We start from the raw sequence: 5,998 nt of genomic DNA, 5'->3' as shown, positions 1-5,998 counted from the left end.
CTCCCAAAGAAGAGGCATCATTACTCTTATACCAAAGGAGGACGGCTCCCTGTTAGATTTATCGAACTGGCGACCAATAACTTTACTTAATGTTGATTGCAAGATAGCAACTAAGGCCATAGCTAGGAGAATAGAAGCTTCGCTGCCAAAGCTAGTAAACTCGGACCAAACCGGGTTTATAAAAGGGCGCTATATTGGGGAAAATATCCGCGTCATAATCGACATTATGGAATATACTAAGAGGCATAACATCCCAGGCATTCTAGTGTCTCTAGACTTCAGAAAAGCTTTTGACTCACTTGAATGGCCCTTTATAATGAGAACACTAGATGTCTTCAATTTCGGTACGAGTATTCAAAAATGGGTTAGCACCTTTTACACCAACGTAGAGAGTGCAGCATTAAACAATGGTTTTTTGACAAACTGGTTTCGGCCGTCTAGAGGAGTCTGTCAGGGGTGCCCACTATCCCCGTATTTGTTTATTCTTTCAGCAGAAATAATGGCCAATAAAATCCGACAAGACCTACACGTCGAAGGAATTGAAATATTAGGAAAAGAACTGAAATTGAGCCAGTATGCAGATGATACAAATCTTTTGTGTGCTGACCTGGCCTCTGTCGAAAAGGCCTTAGAAATAATCGATAACTTAAACCGGAACAAAACAAAAGCGCTCTGGTTGGGAAAATTGAAAAATAATAAGGGCAATCCATTACAACTGAAATGGCTACATAACTCGGTTAAAATCTTAGGAATCCATGTTTCGTACGACGAAAAGGGAAATAACCAACATAATTTCAACCACAAGTTACAAAAACCGCAAACAAATCTGGACCTATGGAGGGCACGTGACCTTACACTATTTGGGAGAGTACTAATCATAAAATCTCTGGGACTATCACAACTCGTTTACTCAGCATCAAATCTCAATGTACCTCAAGAAACAATACCAATAATCAAAACAAAACTGTTTAGATTTCTATGGAAAAAAAAAGACAAAATAAAAAGAGAAGGGCTCTATCAAGATCGAGATAAAGGGGGTATACGTATGATCGATGTAGAAACTATGATAAAGGCACTGAGATTAGCTTGGATTCCGAGACTTTTCGCACCGGGAAGAAAAAACTGGAAACTGTTCCAGACCATCATCTAGGAAAATACGGCGGTCTAAGCTTTCTTTTAAGATGTAACTACGACACAAAATATGTCGACGGTTTGCCATCATTTTATAAAGACATTTTAAAGTTTTTTTAATGAATTGAAAACCTTGTATAACTATGACAGAGGACAGGATATGATCGTATTCAATAACAAAGAAATCCTCGTTGGAGGGAAGCCCATTTTCATCAGTGAATGGCTTAACAACAACATTCTTTTTATACAAGACCTGTTGAACAGCAATGGCCTGTTTATGTCTTATCAAGAATTTAAAGACAAATTCGCTTGCAAAACAAACTTTCTCCAATTTTATCAAGTTGTAAGTGCGATACCGAAGCATCTAGCCACAAAAGCGAAAAACACATTACCACCAGAAAGTGAACCATACATTGAGAACAACCCCCTTTTCCAACTAGACGACTTGACAGAAATTAACCTTGTCAAAGCCAAAAGTAGGGACTTCTATTGTTTAATTAACAAAAAAAATTCACACGAGGTGTCAAACTGGCCCAACGAAATGGAATCAAACCATGCAGTTGGATGGGGAGACATGGAAAAAAATATTTTCCTCGCTGAAAAACATTTGTAAGGAAACAAAATTAAAAGAATTTCAATTCAAACTTATTCATAGAATTGTTGTATCAAAAAAGGAACTTTTTAGATACGGAATCAAAACGGATGATGAATGCCTCTATTGCGCTGAACATGATTCAATTGATCACACATTTAATGATTGCGAATTTGTTAAGAGCTTTGTTAAAAACGTCATCGACTGGTTTAATGCTGTCAATAATTCGAATTTTAGTCCAACAATAGAAGAAAAACTATTTGGCATCATGCCCGGCCCATACGATAAAACATTATTAAAGAAATTTAATTATACGATCTTGTTTATGAGATTCTACATCTACTCTTGTAAGATACAAAACAAAGCTATTCACCTCTCCACTTTCGTTGATAAAGTGTTAACCAAATACAGAATAGAACATCTTTCTTAATAATTAAATAGGAAAAAACACCCCTCCTCCAAAGCATTGTAAGTGACATGCACTTGTATACACACCTATTTCACTTAAATATTATAATTGGCACTAGTAACAATGTAAATACTGTACTTGTAAACACACTTATATTATATTTTATTTTATTATATTATATTATATTATATTATATTATATTATATTATATTATATTATATTATATTATATTATATTATATTATATTATATTATATTATATTATATTATATTATATTATATTATATTACTTATATATTAAAAAAAAAAAACAGATAAGCTACTTGAACTTAGCCCATCCCAGGGAAAGTAATCCGACACCTTATTATTAGAATCCCTGGGTTAGAGTGGGGAGAGATCCTTTTCAGAAGTGCCGGAAAGATATCCTGGATGGCTCAACGACTGAATTATGTTTATAATAAACATACGCCACTGCTGGTGCCTTTACCCCGTCAAAAGCAAGAAATGTCTGTAGATTATAAAATTATGTCAAGTTGAAGTGAAATATTAGAATATTGGTAAATTATCTAGACCTATTTAATTTAATAATTGATTGATAGAGCGGTTTAAAACTGAGTGCCGTAAAACCAAAGTAATCACTCTAGCCAATCACAAAGGACATAGACAATACAGTGAACCAATCATTTCATGTAGCTGACGCAAAGTGCTAAGACGTACCCTTTTAGGCGCAGCCAGCATTTACGATATGGCTGGCTGGAAATGCTTTCCTCCACTACACAACGAAATGGAATTTGTGTTTATATTATTGCATCAAGATCGTCAAGTATATGGTTGTATTTAAGGTTTCCAGTCAAGAGATTGTCAGATTGTATTTTGATATAAGTACAGGTTAGGGGAAGTCATCACAAACGATCACAAATTCGTGATCTCACAAAGTTTTCCTTCGCCGGTTCAAGGTTGGGATGGCTCTGCAGGCAGTTCCTTGATCGTATAAGGCGGTTGTACCACCCGTGTAACGATGGAGGGCGGGATCGAGCGGGAAGTCAGTGAGATATTTAAGTTGAGAGCAGAATCTTTAACTAGTTACGTTGCCTCGGGTATAACCAGCGTTGATTATTCAAGGGATTTGGTTAAACCAGAAGTTTACAATGCAGGAATAAACTTCTGGTAAAACCCAAGGAACCCAAGCCCATGACGGGCAGCACGTGAAAGAACTCCGTGACCTGCATTTGACTTACACGTGACTCGTGATATAGATCTACTAACAAAGACTGTAGTCAAGTCCATAGAGGGGTGCTGTTCGGAGATTTGGTCAAACAAAGTAGAACATACGCGTTGAATTTTCTGAACTTAACGATAAAAAAAACTAATGCTAGAAGCGGAGGCGTGTATTACAGTTGTGTTAAGGACCTGATCTTTCATTAACGCGCCGTCCAAAAAAAAAGACGCCTCAACATTTAACTTTGTAATATCACCATGTCGTCAATTCATTTACATCATAATCTAAAGAATGGTGACTCCCATTTTTACCACCCTTCTTACCATTCTGACATAATTCAATGGATAACGTTTTATCCCTTGTAAAAGTATGCAATTTTAAACAAAAATTCTATATATATGACTGGATTTATGAAAACGTGGTTAAAGAAAAGTGTGTACTTTTGCACATGATGACTAAGTGAGCTACACACTTAGATTTCAAAACTCCTAAAGGCCTAAAAATCACACCAAGCGACCCCAGACAAGGGGGAAAGGGTGGAAAATAAGAACTTAGATGATAGAGTGGAGGCATAAAAAAGACTGGCTTTCCTTAGAAATTTTATATCATCTACTCGAAGGAAAAAAACGTTTTTAGCGGAGTGAAATTTTAATTCAAAGTTTTTGTGCTTTCTTAGACGTTACAAGCAGGTAATTTTCGAGCATGCGTGTTGAAGTTTGTGGACTTTATCAAGAAAACTAACTATAGAAGTTGTTGTATTTTCTCAGACGTTTCAAGCTGATAATTTGCGATTCTAAAACGTTAAAGGCCCCTCTATAATTACAGTTGTAAAACTAAAGAAATGTTTCGATCGTATTTTTCTTGAGAAAAACCTATTTTAACTTTTAAATCACGGTAAAACGTGGTTAAATAAATAATTGCAGATAAATTTGTGAAACGTTCAGTGTTTTATGAAGAGACATGACGTCTTCTGTTACTATCACAAAATTGAACTGTTTCAAGCGTATTTACCGGTCCCGGATTACCGATTTCCCTTTCACAATTGGTAACGCGATGTTCTAAACAATTATTCAGAAAGAAAGCCTGCAGGGAAATAAGCAGATTGAAGACTTAACTCCAGATGCGATGAAAGAAACCTAGACTTCTTCACTAAAGTGCTATTTGAGCGCCGTACAAACCCATAAACCGTGAGCTCTTTAATAAGGTTATGATTCATTCATATAGTTTTCTTTTGCCATGCATTTGGTTAGACCAGCTGTTGGATTATTCGTGTTTTTGTTCACTGTTTGTTTGAGGCAGTCGTTGATATATAAATACAGGGTATTCCAACGCATTGCTGATATGTTGTATAACTTGGGAGATGTTCCCCCTATTTTTTCCATCTAAAACCGTTACCAATATGTGTATTTGTATTTGGTGCAGTAATGATTTCTTTTAACTGTCGGCGGACAAAGGCAGGGGACAAGAGATGAACCTATCTGTCACTGACAATAAGTATATCATATCCTTCGACCCTCACCGTAATGTTCATGGAAGCAATTTCTTTCAAAGTCTTATGGAAAGAGAGGAACCTTCTGCACCCGTGCATCACTGCGAATTCGATATGGCCCATTATTAATTTACTGCAGTCCTAGTAATACAGCTGTGCACTGATTTGAGCATTAGTCATAACTATGGACAGCCATAATCAGTCTGCATTAGTGTGTCCAGTGAGCGGTGGAGGTGTGAGACGCCCCTGAGGAGAGGCCAGGGCTGCCCCGGGAGAAAACATCAGTTACCCTCTCATTTACTTAGTTATTACTGCCGGCCGAGCCTAGAATGATGGTCTGTAGGACAGTGGACCCGAGTCCTGTTTACCTGCCAAAAGTATTCTGTTCTTTTCCGTGTACTACGTTTCATAAGCGACTAATAATTTTAAACCGCGTATGAAAAACAATGTCGCTTGCAAGATCTGTACTTCTCACTGATATACCAGAAGAATTATCACCACTTTACTTAGGTTTCCGCACTCTTTCTTCTCTTTGTCAAGTTATTTATTCAAAGGTGTTAGCTTTTTTTTTTAAATATGGGTTCAAATTTTGCTCCATGGTCATCACCAGAAAAAAAACCCATTTCTTCTGGCTTCACCGTCTTCAGTTGTAAATCTTGTATTGTCAGCAGTTCCACCCGTGTACTGGGTCGTGTTTAAGTTCACGCAGAAACTGAAGCACCGCCAATGATGGTCAATGATGTGAATGATGAACAAGAGTTGCTATCGGTTAGCTATTGTTGTGTGGAGTAATTTAGTGCAATTTAACGTGGAGTTCAGCGTTGTAGATATTCCCGGTTAGTTTTACCAGTGGTGCAAGAAATAGCGCCATGACATGATGAACTGGGTGAAGTAGAGGTTTCTGCCAGTTTACATAATATAACTGCAATTAGCATAATCTGTTTGTTTTTAACAAAGTTAGTAAAACCCTAAAACTGTCCAGTTCGAGTTGGAAAGCGCGCAGGTTGAGGCTAGTAAATGTCCATCTTAAACTGTTAACTTAATTTATCGTAGACACCTTTCCACAGTCTTAACGAGATGCAAACATACTACCATCCAAGTAAGCCTTCCCTTATATTTGTCAAATAAAACTGAAAATCGATGCAAGATTGTAAATCGT

Source organism: Orbicella franksi, chromosome 4 (genome assembly GCF_964199315.1).
Source record: "Orbicella franksi chromosome 4, jaOrbFran1.1, whole genome shotgun sequence".
NCBI lineage: Eukaryota > Metazoa > Cnidaria > Anthozoa > Scleractinia > Merulinidae > Orbicella > Orbicella franksi.
The sequence above is the reverse complement of the archived record's forward strand: the minus strand, read 5'-3'. Positions refer to the sequence as shown.